The sequence below is a fragment of the Callithrix jacchus genome, chromosome 3, assembly GCF_049354715.1.
Source record: "Callithrix jacchus isolate 240 chromosome 3, calJac240_pri, whole genome shotgun sequence".
Lineage (NCBI taxonomy): Eukaryota > Metazoa > Chordata > Mammalia > Primates > Cebidae > Callithrix > Callithrix jacchus.
Genome location: NC_133504.1, coordinates 190,267,017 through 190,284,339, shown reverse-complemented (window position 1 = coordinate 190,284,339; position 17,323 = coordinate 190,267,017). Strand labels below are relative to the sequence as shown.

The 17,323-nt window shown below is 43.2% G+C and overlaps 1 protein-coding gene and 1 long non-coding RNA gene across 12 annotated transcripts in view; one reads left to right on the top strand and one right to left on the bottom strand.

Moving 5' to 3' along the window:
* The window catches only part of ADD1 (adducin 1), a 96,601-nt gene that overhangs the window by 24,258 nt on the left and 55,020 nt on the right, over nt 1-17,323 (top strand). For 3 of the 11 annotated variants that reach the window (XM_035294252.3, XM_035294255.3, XM_035294251.3), the window contains exon 1: nt 15,865-15,903. The exons of the other annotated variants lie outside the window; for them this stretch is intronic. The gene's annotated coding sequence lies outside the window, so the exon portion shown is untranslated. Of the gene's footprint in view, nt 1-15,864; nt 15,904-17,323 lie in introns of those variants that run through there. 11 annotated transcript variants of the gene reach the window in all.
* On the bottom strand, nt 15,242-17,061 carry LOC103792143 (uncharacterized). Its single transcript, XR_618783.5, has 3 exons — nt 16,825-17,061; nt 15,999-16,394; nt 15,242-15,678 (listed from the first exon to the last, which is right to left on the bottom strand). It is a non-coding gene; the product is annotated as an uncharacterized LOC103792143 (long non-coding RNA).

The window sequence follows — 17,323 nt, the reverse complement described above, 5'->3', positions numbered from 1 at the left end:
GTTCAGTGTTTTAGTCCAGACTTTTTTTTTTTTTTTTTTAGAGACAGGATCTTGCTGTGACACCCAGGCTCTAGTGCACAGGTTCTTTTTCTTTTTCTTTTCTTTTTTTTGAGGCAGGTTCTCTTACGCTATCACTCAGGCCAGAGTGCAGTGGCACAATCACAGCTCACTGTAGCCTCCACCTCCTGGGTTCTAGTGTTTCTCCTACCTCAGCCCCCCAAGTACCTGGGACTACAGGCACGTGCCACTATGCCCAGCTTATTTTCATTTTTGTTTTTTTTTAGAAACAGGGTTTTGCTGTGTTGCCTAGTCTAGTCTCAAACTCCAGGACTCAAGTGATCTGCCCACCTCAGCTTCCCATAGTGTTAGGATTACAGGCGTGAGCCACCAGTCTTGGCATTTTTTTAAACCCCACAAAGTGTTGGAGTTTTAGGTGTGAGCCACCGTTGGGCATGGTGGTGCATGCCTGTAGCCCCAGCTACTCGGAAATTATTTCATACAAGTTTTTTTTTTTTTTTTTTTTTTGAGACAGAGTCTTGCTCTGTCACTCAGGGTGGAGTGCAATGGCATGATCTCAGCTCACTGCAACCTCCGCCTCTTAGGTTCATGCGATTCTTCTGCCTCAGCCTCCTGAGTAGCTGGAATTACAGTCACGTGCCACCACGCCTGACTAATTTTTGTATTTTTAGTAGAGACAGGGTTTCACCATATTGGCCAGGATGGTCTTGATCTCCTGATCTCATGATCCACCTGCCTTGGCCTCCCAAAGTGCTGGGATTACAGGTGTGAGCCACCATCCCCAGCCCAGTTTTTTTTTTTTTTTTTAATAGGGCTGGGTGTCTATTATGTTGCCCAGGCTGTTCTTGAATTCCTGGCTCAAGGTATCCTCCTACCACATCAGCCTTCCAAAGTGCTAGGATTACAGGTTTGAGCCACCACTCCCAACCTTCACCCAAGTTCTTGAAAGATAATTTTACTTGATGTAGAAATCAGATTGACCGTTTTTTTTTTTTTTTCTTTATTTTTGTGACAGTTAGTACTTTTCAGCGTTTTGGAGTTATCCTACTGCTCCCTACTTTTGCTGTTTCTGTTGGCAAGTTTGGCAGCGGTCAATTTGTTATTCCCTTGTAGGTAATATGTCTTTTATCTTCTGGCTTCTTTTTTTTTTTTTTTGAGACGGAGTTTCACTCTTGTTACCCAGGCTGGAGTGCAATGGCGCGATCTCGGCTCACCGCAACCTCCGCCTCCTGGGTTCAGGCAATTCTCCTGCCTCAGCCTACCGAGTAGCTGGGATTACAGGCACGCGCCACCATGCCCAGCTAATTTTTTGTATTTTAGTAGAGACGGGGTTTCACCATGTTGACCAGGTTGGTCTCGATCTCTCGACCTCGTGATCCACCCGCCTCGGCCTCCCAAAGTGCTGGGATTACAGGCTTGAGCCACCGCGCCCGGCCCATCTTCTGGCTTCTTTTGGAATTTTCTTTTCTTTATTTTGGCCATGGCTATTCTGCATATTCATTACAATGTTTGTAAGTTATGGATTTATCTTTATTTATTTTGGTTAGTTTTTTGTAGATTCATGTCTTTCAGCTCTGGGAAGTTGTTAGCCATTTTCTCTTGGAATATTTATTCTTCCTTATTTATTATTTCTACATGTAACTCCGAGTAAATGGTTCGTTGACCTTTTTTTTTTTGAAGTGGAGTCTTGCTTTGTTGCCCAGGCTGAAGTATAGTGGTGTGATCTTGGCTCACTGTAGCCTCTGCTTCCTGGGTTCAAGTGATTCTCCTGTCTCAGCCTCCCAAGTAGCTGGGACTACAGGTATGCACCACCACACCTGGTTAAGTTTTGTATTTATTGTAGAGATGTCGGCCAGGCTGATCTCAAACTTCTGACCTCAGATGATCTGCCCACCTCAGCCTTCCAAAGTGCTGCAGTGACCACCCCACCCAGCCAACTTTCTTACTCTGTTCTTTATAGCTCTTCTTTTATATTTTACATCTCTTTGTCTCCTTATACTTGTTTCTGGGTAATTTTTTCACAAATTCTTCTTTGTATCTAAGCTGTTATTCATTTGTTGATTTAAAAATTCAATTAAAAGTTTTTTTTTTTTTTGGAGACAGAATCTCACGCCATCACCAGGCACCAGGCTGGAGTGCAGTGGCGCAACCTTGGCTCACTGCAACCTCTGCCTCCCGGGTTCAAGCCATTCTCCTTGCCTCAAGCTCTCAAGTAGCTGGGACTACAGGCGCGTGCCACCACACCCAGCTAATTTTTTTGTATTTTTAGTAGAGATGGGGTTTCACAATGTTGGCCAGGATGATCTCTATCTCTTGACCTCATGATCCACCCGCCTCGGCCTTCCAAAGTGCTGGGATTACAGGTGTGATCCACTGTGCCCGGCCTTAAAAGTTTTTTTTTTATTCTAAAAATTAGCAGGCATGGTGGTGCTCCTGTAGTCTCAGAATCCCAGCTACTAAAGAGACTGAGGCTAGAAAACTGCTTGAGCCCAGGAATTTGAAACCAGTCTGGGCAACATTGAAACTCCATCTATACGTAAAACACAAAAATTAGCCGGTCATGGTGGGGTGCACTTGTGGTTCCAGCTACTCAGGAGGCTGAGGTGGGAGGCACCTTGAGCCCAGGCGGCAGAGGTTGCAGTGAGCTGAGATTGTGCCACTGCACTCCAGCCTGGACAACAGAGTGAGACCCTGTCTCAAAAAGAAAGTCTGAGTGGTAGGAACTTTCAAGTATTTGCCTTAGTTGAGATCTCCAAATGGAAATAGTGATTTGAGTACCAGTTTAAAATGTACAAAAGGTGTATTCAGCGTGAGGTCACTTCCAAAGTACTGGTTTGACAGCTTAGGGAGCAAGTGAGGTGTGTTGTTGGCATTTTCCATGATACAGGGGAGCTGACTCCAGTGTGGCCAGCACACGAGACTTAGGTAAAATCATTACTTTGTTCTGAAACTTGATTTTAGCATCTGTGAAATGAGTGGACGACTTTTAAAGTTCCTTCTGGGGCAAAAAATACATGCTTCTAAGGGTCTGTCTCGTTGCTTTTTAAAAAATTATTAGTAATTTATTTTATTTTAGACCTATGTTTGGAGGATTGTGTTAGGAATATTGCAAGTAAAGCATTGTAATAGCTCTTGCCTACAATCAGCTTGTAGTCTGGCAGTTGGATTAAAAAATGACCATACCAAGCAGTGTTACAGCCTCTAAGAGGGAACTCTTGTTATGTGGTGGAGACGTGTGTCCCTGTGCAAATACCAAGGAAGACAGTTAATTAGTGTCCATTAAGAATGTTCTTCTGATGTCTTTTTTTTTTTTGAGATGTAGTTTTGCTCTTGTTGCCCAGGCTGGAGTTCAGTGGCTTGATCTTGGCTCGCCACAACCTCTGCCTCCTGGGTTCAAGTGATTCTCCTGCCTCAGCCTCCCAAGTAGCTGGGATTACAGGCATATGCCACTATTCCCTGCTAATTTTATATTTTTGATAGAGACAGGGTTTTTCCATGTTGATGAGGAGGCTGGTCTCGAACTCCCAACTTCAGGTGATCCGCCTGTCTAGGCCTCTCAAAGTGCTGGGATTACAGACATGGACCACCATGCCTGGCCCTGGTGTCTTTTTAAAAGAGATTCAGTCAGTCTTTGAAGATGATGCCACTGCTGCTACTGCTAATAATTATAGTGATGGCTACCACTCACTGCAGGTTTACCACCCTTGACAGAAATGAACTCATTCAGTCCTAAACCAAGGAAGTAGATAGTGATAACATTCTGATTTTATAGATAAAGAAACTGAAATAGAGAGCGATGAAGAAGTGTGCCTAAGGTTACGTAGTTAGTAAGTAGTGACTGCAATCAGAACCCAGGTTGTCTGGCCTTAGAGTCTAAGCCATAGATATGAATTGAGCCCATTTATTAATTAGCATTGCGAGGCTAATGGAATTTTGATAAAGACCCAAACCAAATGATTTTCTGCATCAATGATACCAGACAGATTTTGGAAATAGAAACAGGATAGGGTGCATTAAAGTTCACTCACATTTGTTCAATAAACAGATGGTTGGCTTATCTTTAGTTGCCTCACCCAGAGCCATTTTTAAAACCACACCCAAGGCCAAGCAGTGGCTCACGCCTGCATTCCTAGCAGTTTGGAAAGCTGAGGCTGGAGGATCACTTGAAGGAGTTTGAGACCAGCCTTGGCCATGTAGTGAGGCCATGTCCCAACACACAATGAACAGTAAACCTCTTTACTGTTACGGGATATCTACGCGTCAGAGATTGTGTTACATCTTGCACTTATTATTTCTAATTGTCCCAACAACCTGGGATCATATGACTGAGTGTGTTTTATTACAGATATGGTACCTGAGGTGCCAAAGACAATAAGCCTATGACGTGATAGTAGGGAGTCGCTGGTACAAAGTGGAAACATGCATCATTGGGCCCTGGTGGGGCGTGAAGAAATGTGCCTTTGTCTGTGGGGAGAAGGGATTGCTGATGATGTGATAAATGGAAAACATACTCATCCAAATAAATCCCAGAGGAATTAGAAATGTTTAAAGTTATAGAGGTACTGTGGAGCAAAAGCAAAATAAAATGTTTATCAGAGCTAATGCCTTAACATTTTCTTGGAACGTTTTATTAGATGTGTTCCTGGGAAGGAATGAAAACTTTCTTTTTAAAACCAGAGGAAATCACAGAGGAAAGAAAGGGTTTGTTGACCTGAATATGCAAAATGTTAAAATATTTTCTCATTGAAAAATAAAGTTATAGAAGGTAATAGTTTGAGAATGTCAAATATGATAAAACGGTCAATATCTGTACCAACTGTTTTCAGATGTGTGGAAATAAATACATCAAGATCTCAACAGATATATGAACAAAGGAAATAATAGACCTTATGGGAAATTTTCAGTGTAAATGAGCATATTAAAATTCATGCTCACATACTGAGAGAAATGCCAAATAAAGTAGACATTTCTACATTCCAGCCCTGGCAGCAGTGGGGCTTTCTCTCAAAAAACAAAAAGCAGGTATTTCCCATCTACCAAAACAGAGAAATTTTAGTGATAGCCTCTGCTTCCTTTTCAGAGTATGTAAGCCTAAAAGGAAGCGAAACTCGATTTAATCCTCCCCCATTTTGGAGGTTTTCCTTATTGTAAGTTTTCCTTATCCTTCAAGCAGTTACCATTTTAGACACATTGCTGCTATTTCATTCAGCAGCTGTTTTATTTACAAGATCATTTTATGATGACATACTTTTCCATCTTACTGTTTTATTATTAAATGATTCCCCGATATTGCTTCATATTTTTTTCGGGAGAAACATTCTCAGGTCAGTACTTTTAATCCCTCCTTACGTATTTAATTCGATTATAGAGTGTTGCTTTTTTCCTTACTTATAAATCTTATGTAGAGTTTTCTATACTGATGTGTCTGGTCAATCTGTGCTTCCTGACTTAGCTGGGTCTTCCTGCTGTCTATGGGTTTCACTGTAGTACCATGCTCACTTTGTTATAACTTCCCTGAGGTCTAGCAGTCTTCTTCTTTCTTTTCTTACTATTCTACCTCTGGGAGTTATGTGAGCTTCACTCTCCAAATCTAGCCATCTAGAGGCAGACAGAGTTTGCTTGACCAACTTTGGGAATTGACGTAATTCTTGGAAACATAATACCTTCTTAACTGAGAGACATGAAACCCAGTTTGATATACAGATGGTTTATTTGCAGTCTGGAATTTCCTTGCAAGTGAAGCTTGGAGTGTTTTAGTTTGCATCTGTATCCCCAGGGTCTCTTCAGTGGGACGTCAGTTGTGATCGAATGAAGCAAAGCGAAGGTTGTTCTTAGTCATATGCCTCTGGAAACCAAACCTAGATTAGCATTGTTAGTCCAAAATGTTAGATCTGGAATCTAACATTTTGTTCTTTAATATGTATTAATTGAGAGACGATTATGTGACAGCTCTGTGAACATAGTAGTGAATGAGACAGACACGTTTCTTGTCCTCTTGGGAGTTTTATTATACTAGGGGAGATAGTTTATTTCTGACAGGAATACTAACAGTTAACACTTAAGTACTTCCTGTGTGTCAGGCACTTATTCTAAGCATTTTACGTGCATTAACCTGTTGTTAAACTCATATTTCAAATGTGGAAACTTCCACCAGAGAAGTTAAGAAATCTTGCCAAGTTTCCAGAGTCAGTAAGTGTCTGAGCTGGAGTTTGAACTCAGTCTAGCTCCAGAGTCTGTGCCCTGATAGTGATGATGAGTGCTCTGAAGGGAAAGAAAACACAGGAAGTCCAGGGTGATTTCAGAGCGTTGGGAGTGGGACTATTCTAAATAGGGTGGGCGGGGAAGCAAACTTCAAAATTTAGAGGTGAAATTTGACCTGCAACCTAACTGATAAGGACTAAAGCATTCAAAGTAGCTGGAATAAATTCTTTGTTCTAGGCAGAAAGGACTGCAAGCACAAAGACTCTAAGGCAGGAAGGGGCTGGGCCGTTTGAGGACAGAAGGGAGGCTAGTGTGTCTGGGACACAGTGAGCAAGGGGGCGTGGGGGCTGGGGGCCAAGCTGGGAGGGTCTCTGCATGTTGAGGTCAAGAGTATAGATTTTGTTTCTAAGGACTGTGGGAAGCCATTGAACTCTTGGCCCCAAGTGGTCCTTGGCTTCCCAAATGCTGGGATTACAGGCATGAGCTGCCATTCCCAAATTAAGCAGGGTGTGACATTTGAATATGTTAATACCTTTATGGAGAATGAATTATTATGAGTTTATGAGTTTAGAAGCAGAGAGACAAGACTGGAGATTAAGAGTCTGTTTTTGAATAAGTTAGGTTTGAGTGGACTTTAAATATTCAAACAGATGTTTTGTTGGCATTTGGATGTGCAAATTTGGACTCAGGGAAGAGTTTAGGGCTAGAGATAAAAATTTGGGGTCCATTCGTTTATGTAAATCAGTGGTTCTCAACTCTTGAGTGCACATTTGAATCAGTTTTAAAAACGCTGATGCTGACCTGGCATGGTGGCTCACGCCTGTTCAGCACTTTGGGAGTCTGAGGTGGGCAGATCACGAGGTCAGGAGTTCAAGACCAGCCTGAGCAACATGGTGAAACCCCGTCGCTACTAAAAATATAAAAAATTAGCCTGGTGTGATGGCGCATACCTGTAATCCCAGCTACTCTCTAGGCTGAGGCAGGAGAATCACTTGAACCTGGGAAGCGGAGGTTGCAGTGAGCCAAGATCGCGCCATTGCACTCCAGCTTGGGCAACAGAACGAGACTTCATCTAAAAAAAAAATGCTGATGCCGACCAGGCGTGGTGCTCACGCCTGTAATCCCAGCACTTTGGGAGGCTGAGGTGGGTGGATCCTGAGGTCAAGAGATTGAGACCATCCTGGCCAACATGGTGAAACCCCGTATCTACTAAAAATATAAAAATTAGCTGGGCGTGGTGGTGCGCACCTTTAGTCCCAGCTACAGGGGAGGCTGAGACAGGAGACTCTCTTGAACCTGGGAGGCAGAGGTTTCAGTGAGCAGAGATTGTGCCACTGTACTCCAGCCTGGGTGACAGAGTGAGACTCCATCTCAAAAAAAAAAAAAAAATGCTGATGCCAAGACTCTATTCCTAGAGATTCAGATTGTGTGGGTCTGGGTTTGGGTCTAGCCATGGTTTGTTTCTTGTTTTGTTTGTTTTGTTTTATTTGTGAGACAGTCTCACTCTGTCGCCCAGGTTGGAATGCAGTGGTGTGATCTCGGCTCACTGCAACCTCTGTCTCCTGGGTTCAAGTGATTCTCCTGCCTCATCCTCCCAAGTAGCTGGGATTACAGGCACGTGCCACCACACCCGGCTAATTTTTTACTTTTATTAGAGGTTGGGTTTTACCATGTTGGCCAGGCTGGTCTTGAACTTCTGACCTCAGGTGATCCACCCACTTCAGCCTCCCAAAGTGCTGGGATTACAGGCGTGAGCCACTGCACCTGGTCACCATGGTTTGTTTTAAAGCTATCTGGGTGACTAATGTATGATGAGGGCTGAGAACCACTGGTGGAGGTGGTCTTTATAGCCAAGGATTTCCCTGGATCAGTGTGATCCTTTAAGGCAAGCTTGTCCAACCTGTGGCTCACATGTGGCCCAGGACAGCTTTGAATGCAGCCTAACACAAATTCATCAACTGTCTTAAAACATTATGAGATGTAAGTTCATCAGCTATCGTTAGTGTATTTTATGTATGGCCCAAGACAGTTCTTCTTCCAATGGGGCCCAGGAAAGCCAAAAGATTAGACACCCCTGGTTTAAGGCAATGGTATAGCTAGGGAAGAGAAGCAGCTCGGAGTACTAGGCACCCCAGCAGGTGGAAGTTGGATAGAAGAGGTAGAACAGCAAGGGAGACTCACAGCAGCAGCTAGAGAGGTAGAAGGAAAACCAGAAACTGCTGTCTGAACACCGGAAGATGACAGTGATTCCTAAGGATGGGAGCAGCTGTGCCACATGTTACTGAGAGCTGGAAAAGTGAATGTGGTCAGAAGGACCACAGTGAAACCAGCTTCACGGGGGAGTTGGGTCTCGGAGGTTCAGACCAGGGTTTTAGAAGCTGTGGATTCCAATCCTACTCCTGACATTAGTTTTCTATATGAAATTAAACAGGATGCTCAACTCTTTTCTTAGCCTCATTTTATCTTTGTTTATTTACCAAAATGTAAATGAACTATGTCAATGCTTAAAGGAAGGAGATGATAGACAGCTTTATTCCCCTCTCCCATTCCCAAACAAAGCCAGTTCTTACCTGGGGCTTTGGCTCTAGCTTTCTCTCTGCCTGGAATGCCTTTCTGGGTATATGGCCACCTGGCCCGGTGCTCTCACCACCTGTGTGTTCGTGAGTTCTTCCTCAGCTGTCACCTTCTCTGGGAACCTTCCTCTGCTCTTCCTCCTTAATGATGCGACTCACCTCTCCACCTCCCTGGACTTGCAGTTCCCTACCCATAGTGCCTGTCGCCTTCTAACAGACTGTGTGATTTACTTATTTATCATTTTACTGCCTGGCCTCTCTGCAGGAATGTAAGAAATCTTTGTTTTGCTCATCGATGTCCCCCAAGAATCTGGATTGCTGAGCAATGGCTGGTCTTTAGCAGCCCTACGGTTGCTGCTTGATAGATTTTTGGTGACTGAGTGAGTGCTGACTCCATGAAAATGATCGTTATCCTTTGACTCTGCTCCAGTTGTATTTGAGAAGTTGCATGGGATCTGCCACTCCTTTCCATGACCCAACTATAGACACTTCTAGAGTGTGGCTTTTCCCCTCCATCTCAGTACTGTCATGCCTATTGAAATGGCTCCAATTAGGTGCCATATAAATAAGAACTAATAAGCATGCATGCAATTTGAATCATAATTTTCCTGTCTAAATTTGTGTTTGGTTATTTTTTTCCATTTGTGGCTATTAAGACTTTCATGATTTTCCCTTTCAAATATTACTTGGAATTTTCATGTTATTATTTTAATTTTTTGTGAGAGTCTCACTCTGTCACCCAGGCTAGAGTGTAGTGGTATGATTATGGTTCACTACAGCTTCTGCTAGGCTCAAGTGATCCTCTCACCTCAGCCTCCTGAATATCTGGGACTACAGGCCCATGCCACCACACAGAGCTCATTTTTGTGTAGAGATAGGATTCTGCCATATTGCCCATGCTAGTCTCAAACCCTGGGCTGAAGTGATCTGCCCACCTCTTCCTCCCAAAGTTCCGGGATTACAGTTGTGAGCCACTGTACCAGGCTTTACTTGGAAATTTTAAAGACTTCAGAAATTATTTAATGTTAATACAAGAAAGTGTTAGTAATAAGTAGAAGCAAATTAAATATATGAGAAACAGTATTTAATATATTTTGGAAACCAAGTGTTGTTATGACAGGGATCAGAAATTTTCAGTTGTCACTGACAGTAAACATCATTACAAGAAGCAGTTTGGTGCTGTGGAAAGTTCATAGGCTTGGAAGCCAGGTTCTTAGGTTTGTCCATTAATGTTAGCCACCCTCCAGTGAGTGTCTCCTGTCTGCCAAACACTGTAAATGCTTTCCAGATAGCATTTTTGATTTTATAGTATCACTCATGGTTGTCATTACTACACTTTGTTTTTTTTGTTTGTTTGTTTTTTGTTTTCTAAGAGATAGGGTCTCTCACTGTGTTGCCCAGGCTGGTCTCAAACTCCTGAGCTGAAGCGATCCTCCTGCCTCAGCCTCCCAAGTACCTGGGAGTACAGGCATGAGCCACTTGCCTGGCTACTACACCCTGTTATATAATGGAGAAATCGAGTACCAGAGAAAAGATGAGCAGCTTGTGCAGGATCACACAACTCCCAAGCAGTGTAATGGACTTAAGACTTGGCATTGGTCTGACTACAAGCACACACTTTGAGCCTACAACCATACGCTGTGCTGCTGCTGTCTCCCTGTGTTGATGGCAATTTTCCCATCTCTGAGCCTCAGTTTTCACAGTTTTAAAATGAAAGAGTCAGTCTGTATGTTAGTCTATTTTGTGCTGCTCTAACAGAGTACCTCAGACTGCGTAATTTATAATGAACAGAAGTTTATTGGCTCATGGTTCTAGAGGATAGGAAGTTTAAGAGCAAGGCCTTGGCATCTCCTGATGGCCTTCTTGCTGCATCATCCCGTGCTGGAAGGTGAGATGGGCAGAGAGGCACCGAACTTACCCTTTTATAACGAGCACACTCCCCCATAGTGGCATTCATCCATTCTTGAGGGCCACCTCATGGCCTAATTACCTCTCGATTGGCCCCACCTCTCATCACTGTTGCATTGGGGTGAAGTTTCCAGTGCTTGCTTTTTGAAGGACACGTTTAAACCATAGCAGTCTGTTACTGAGATTTGTTTTGTTTTGTTTTTTTGTGACAGTCTCTCCTCCTCGGTCGCCCAGGCTGGAGTGCCGTGGCATGATCTGGGCTCACTGCAAAACCTCTGCCTCCTGGGTTCAAGCAGTTCTCCTGCCTCAGCCTTCCAAATTGCAGGGATTACAGGCGCATGTCACCATGCCTGGCTAATTTTTGTATTTTTAGTAGAGATGGGGTTTCACCATGTTGGCTAGGTTGGTCTCAAACTCCAGACCTCAGGTAATCTGCCTTCCTTGGCCTCCCAAAGTGCTGGGATTATAGGCATGAGCCACCGTGCCCAGCCTATTCCTGAGATCTTTACAACATGGAGACATAAAACTGCATAATCTCCCGGCCGGGCACAGTGTCTCACGCTCGTAATCCCAAACACTTTGGGAAGCCGAGGCGGGCAGATCACCCAAGGTCAGGAATTTTAGAACAGCCCGGCCAATGTGGTGAAACCCTGTCCCTACTAAAAATACAAAAATTAGTTGGGTGTGGTGGCAGGTACCTGTAATCCCAGCTACTCCGGAAACAGTGGGAAGAGAATTGCTTGAACCCGGGAGGTGGAGGTTGCAGGGAGCCGAGATCGCGCCCACTGCACTCCAGCCTGTACGACAGAATGAGACTCCTTATTAAAAAAAAAAAAAAAAAGCTATCTAAGGCCTGATGCCCGGTCATTGTCTACTGACTCTTCAGTTTAGTCTTCATTCCACAGATTTTTATTGAGCGCCTACTGTGTACCAGACACAGTCACAGTGAGATGCTGTTAGACTTCAGACATGTGGACCTGGTCAGGAGGATGGTCTGTGTTTACCTGATAGCTACATACTTCAAGGCTGCTTGTGATAAGTGCCCAGTCTTTAGCTGTAAACATTGCCTCTTGTTCCACAACACCGAAGGAAATCGTATGTGTTTGATTCCTTGTAGATGGAACCGTATTGTGCTTAGGGAGCAGGAACTCCAGTGCTTTCATCAAGATGGAAGTAGTGCCTGTGAAGTGGAGCCACTTTGGATTGAAATTAATATTCAGTTTTATTTTTTTTCCCTTAGGCTTCTATAATCGCAGAAAAAGGAATAATCAGTTTTATCGACTAATACTGATTTAAATAAATAGTCACAAATGATTCTGATATGAACAGAATCATTTTGGAGTGGAGACTATGTGGGGCACATGTAACCCCTATACATTATCACCTGAGAGTTTGGTTAACTTACTATCTCTACCTTAGAGTAAGACACAAGTCTCCAAGGACCTGCATGTTATCACCTGTGAGATCAGGATAAGGCTATCCTACTAAAACACTTAAATAACAGAATTTATATTGTAAAACATAAAGCTTTAAAAAAATGTTTGGTATCGTCATGCTGCTGAAAATACAATGTTCCAGCAGCGTCCTCTGTCCATTTTATACCCCCAGTGATACTTACTATCTGTTTTTTAGAGTGCATCTGAGATGCCAAGCTCAGGAGATTCTTGGAGTCCTGCTCTGTGTGCCCTTCTGCTAGGTGGCCCTACACTCAGAAGCATTCTTAGGTGCTTGTCTACACTGCCTTCCCTTTTCTGGTCAGAGTCCCTGCCTCCCTCTGGAGCCTCCTCTCCAAGAGGTGGGAGTGGAGCTGATCTCAGCAGGGAAGGGGGGCTTGTTGCTCTCAGTGATGCTTATTATTTTATTTACGTTCTTAATGGTTTGAGTTTTGTTTTTTTTTTTAAGAGATGGGGTCTTGCTTTGTTGTCTGGCTGGACTTGAACTCCTGGGCCCCATTGTGCCTGACTTGGTTTATTTTTCAAATTTTTTATTTTGTAAATTTACCTTTTAGAAATTAATCTTTAAAAATATGTGTGTGTGTGTCTATGAACAATGAAGAATCTGCTGGTTATCTCTGTCTCCATCCACCCAGCTCCCTCTTCCTCCTTACAAGTAAATCACTGTTGTAAATTTCTTGTATATTCTTCCTGCATTTCTTTATGCAAATACAGGTAAATATAAGTATTCTCCTTATTCTCCTCCTCCTCCCAAAAAAGGATACCATATATACACTGTTCTTTCTGTCTTTTTTTTTTTTTCACTTGACAGTATAGCCTTGCTTTTGTGCGGACTAGACCATCTAAAATTTTGTGTACTCATAATTACTTGATAGCATAAAGACTTTCAAATCTCCATCAGCTGACATAATTAATTTTCAATGAGTATACCTTTGGCAAGTCTTCTTAGGCTTATTTTTGTGATTTTAAATGCTTCCTGCCTAGCTCTATAAAGGAGAACCTGGCACCATCTTCAGAAGTTTCAGAGCTAATGAAATAGCTCATGTTTCAGCCTTTGTGTGTACAGAATAAATGTTTTTCTCAGTATACTTACCCACTGTGGTGTTTTCAGTTTATGAGCCCTTGCTGTAATTTTCAAAGCTTCCTTTTATCGTTTGTCTTCCTTCTTCCAGATAAACCAACTACTAGGAACTTTTAGTTGTTGATCACTAAATTCTGTCAAAACTGCCTGTTTGTTTTTTGTGGTCAGTATTTTAATCTCTCTTATTTACAATCCTGCCGGACTTCCCCACCTTCCCCTGCTCTCCAGAAAAATAAAATCCAACTCAAACAATTACTTAGCAAACCACCCTTACAGAGTGAAATTAAAAAAAAAATTGTTTCAGTAAAAAGATTTTGAAAGATCTCTTGACTTCAACGAAACTATAGTTAAAAAATAAAAATACTCTAGTAGTAATTGAAGGGCAGAAATAGTATAATGAGGGAGCAGAAATAGAGAAAGCAGCTGACATTGCCAGAAGAGAAGTCGAGTTCTGCTTTTTTTCACATATAGGTGTTTAGGACATGTGACTCAGAATATGCGAATTAGTGTAGTAACTACAGCAGAGTCTCTTGGGTTGTTAGTTATTTGCTCAATTGTGAGATAGCATATGTATAAACTTATTCCTCCAGTCTTCTCTCCTGAAATCTTAACTGCAGTCTGCTTTGTGGAATTTCTTCTTGAGAGAACTTGTTTAAGAGTATACCGATTGTTACTTGCTCATGGGCCATCTGAAGATTCTTGATGTTGTTTTATTTTTTGAGACAGAGTCTTCCTCTGATCCCCAGGCTGAAGTGCCATAGCACGATCTCAGCTCACTGCAACCTCCACCTCCCAGGTTAAAGCGATTCTCCTGTCGCAGCCTCCCAAATAGCTGGGACTACAGGCACCCACCACCACACCCAGCTAATTGTTTTTGTGTTTTTAGTAGAGAAGGGATTTCACCAAGTTGGCCAGGCTGGTCTCAAACTCTTGACCTCAGGTGATCTGCCTGCCCCAGCCTCCCAGAGTGCTGGGGTTACAGGCGTGAGAGCCTCTGTGTCCAGCCTGGAAGTTATTTTAAATAGTTTTTTTCTTGGGGGTGGGGGATGAAAGCACATTTTGTTAGAGTTAGTAATGCTGAATGATTTTGTGTTCCTTTATCATTCATTCATTTACCAAATATTTACTGAAGCCTGTTGTGTGCTAAATAGTGGGGAGATGGTACTGAACTAGACAGAAGAGCCCCAGTGTGCCTGCTAGATCTTTCCATGTTTACGTTTTGATTTCTCGTGCTATAATAACAGTAGATGAGCCTGGCATTGAGAGTGAGTAGTCTTGGATTTAGGTTCTGAGATGGCCATTTATTTACTGTGAGACCTCTTGTACTTAAAACTCTGAGCCAGCACACCTGTAATCCCAATACTTTGGGAAGCTGAGGTGGGTAGATTGCTTGAGCCCAGGAGTTCAAGACCAGCATGGACAAATTGGCAAAACCCCATCTCTACAAAAAATACAATAATTATCTGTGCATGGTGGCATGCCCCTATAGTCCCAGCTACTTGGGAGGCTGAGATGGGAGGATCACTTGAGCTCAGGAGGTGGAGGTTTCAGTGAGCCAAGATCACGCCCCTGCACTCCAGCCTGGATGACAGAGCAAGACCCTGTCTGAAAAAGAAGGAAATTTTTAAAAAGCACAAAAATTTGGAGCCCGTCTTTCATTTGCACGTGGAGGAATCTTGCAGGGTGGTTGGAATCAGCTAGTATATGAGTACATTGTTGTCTGCAGTGGTCTTCATAGTGTCTTACAAAATTCCTGATCACTTTTCTGGATACCTTGCATTTTCTAGCCGTGTTTTCCTCAACTGGGTTTGGGAAAAATTAGGTTTGGAGTTTGGGATGGGGAGCTGTTTTTACTTTACAGGTGAGGTAACTTCATGCGTGTTGAAGTATTACAAGAGTGCAAGTGGAACCAGCCTCGGATTTTTGGCTCAGTACTGACCCTTGGACTGGAGAGCCCTGTTGTCAGCAAGAACACAGTTTAATGAGAAGCAATGAAGAGCACAGTCTCCAGACTATAGTTTTAATTTCAGATTTCAATTTCTTGCTTCTCCACTTACTGCCTACTCAGCCTTAAGCAAGTAATTGGAATATCTCTCATAATATGCCCCAGGATTAATTAATGCTGCAGTTAAAAGAAAAACAACACCAGCTATATGATCGTATACAAGACTTAATAAAATGTAGATTTAGGCTGGGAAGCCGTTAACTAACCCTTCGTCATAAAAGAGGGAGGAAGCAGGAGGACCATCTTGAGTAGGCTGGGACCCATTGCTGTGGTTCACTTCTGCGTTTTGCTTTTGTTTCTAACTGGAGCTGCGCTGAGACATCCTGATTGTCAGAGGGAATGTGGAGTGGAGGGAAGAGGAGGCGCTCTGGAGCCAGGCAGCCTGAGTTCACGTTCCAGCAACCCCACTACTGGCTGCTTAACTGTGTTGTATCTTACCTGCAGAAAAAATGAGTTAGTACACACATAGTAAGCAGTGATAACGTTAGCTGTGATTGTTTCAAAGGGGTCTTTTGAGCAGCTGCTTCTTCAAGAGAACATCTGGAGACACAGGAATAGAAATGATCCGATCAGAGTAATTAACGGCTTTTTGATTGCCCTGAGCTCTGAGGTCAGGGCACTTTCAGTCAGCCTGAAGCTGTGAGGAAGAACCTTCAACATAAGGTGGGTGTCCTCTCTTAAGGTAATGGAGAACTACATCATTAGGCTAGCAATGTAAGCAATGAGTTACTTACTTATTATGTTATGGTTTAACTTACCGTGGTCATGCTGTTTTATTTGGGAGTTAGCGCCAGATGTTGGGCTCCCTTCTGCCAGTAGATAACAGGGGTTTCCTTTTCATTGGCTCGCGCTACAGCCTTCCAGTATTGCAGGTTTCCAAGTGTTTGTAGTGAATTTCTGGTCAGGGCATCCATGTCTCTTCTGCTGAAGGTGCTGGCCAGGGTGTGTGCTGACTGCTGCGCCACTCCCAGGACCTTGCCTGGATTTAGTCGTCAGTGTTGGAGCCCCCAAGTCTGTTTACAATCTTGTTACTCTTTCCAGCGAAGGCTCCGCCTTCTGTTTCACTGCGTATTTCTTGACGAAGTTTTATTTTGGATGCAGACCTCTTGGAGCCCTTTGTCCCAGGGAAGTTAGATGTCCCTTGTAGTAGATACCTTATTTCAAGAACAAACAGAGTCTCAGTTCAGCTCCTGCTATGTATGAAACACTCTCCCAGGGCACTTGTGCAAAAATGAGTTAGAAATGTATTGCCCCTGTATTTCAGAGGCCCACAGACCAGTGATGGAAGAAGCATGGATCCAGGTAATTTAAAAACCTGTAATTTGGTCTTTTTAATTTAGTTTGAAAGTGGCCATGGGAGAGGTAGGAATAGTGTCTCTTGACACACAGGAGGCCAGTTGCTAGGCCTGGGGTGTGGGGAACCTTCACAGAGCAGGAAGCATTTGAGTAGGATATTGAGAGTGAGTGGGGCCTGAAAGGTTTAGAATAGAGAGAATAGTTAAATTAGGTCATTAAAGATTTGTGGAACACCTGCTGGGTGCCAGACACTGGGTGTAAAATCAGAGGAAGTTTGACTGCACTTACTTTGCTGTCTCTTCTGTGCTATTCCTTAAAGCTCAGTAGATGTTTTCACCAGCTGACTGCTGCCTTCCCCAAGCCAGCTGGCAGACACGTTTTACCTCTGAAATCATCTCTTTGAAGCTTTCCTGACAGCCCCTCTGTATGAGTTTCCCAGGGCTGCTGTAACAACGTGCCACAGACCAAACCAGGGGCTTAAACAACAGAAATGTGTCATCTCACAGTTCTGGAGGCCAGAAGTCTAAGATCAGGGTGTGGGTTCCTCCTGAGGCTATGAGGGAGGATGGGCCCCACCCTCTAGCTCCTTGTGGTTGTTGGCAGTCCTTGGCGTTCCTTGGCTTGAGGAAGCGCAGCCTCAACCTCTGTCTTCATCTATACTTAGTTATCCCTGTGTGTGTCTCTTTGTCCACATTTTCCATTTTATAAGGACATTAGTCATTTTGGATTAGTCCACCTTGTGGACCCCATCTTAATTAATTACATCTATAGTGACTGTATTTCCAAA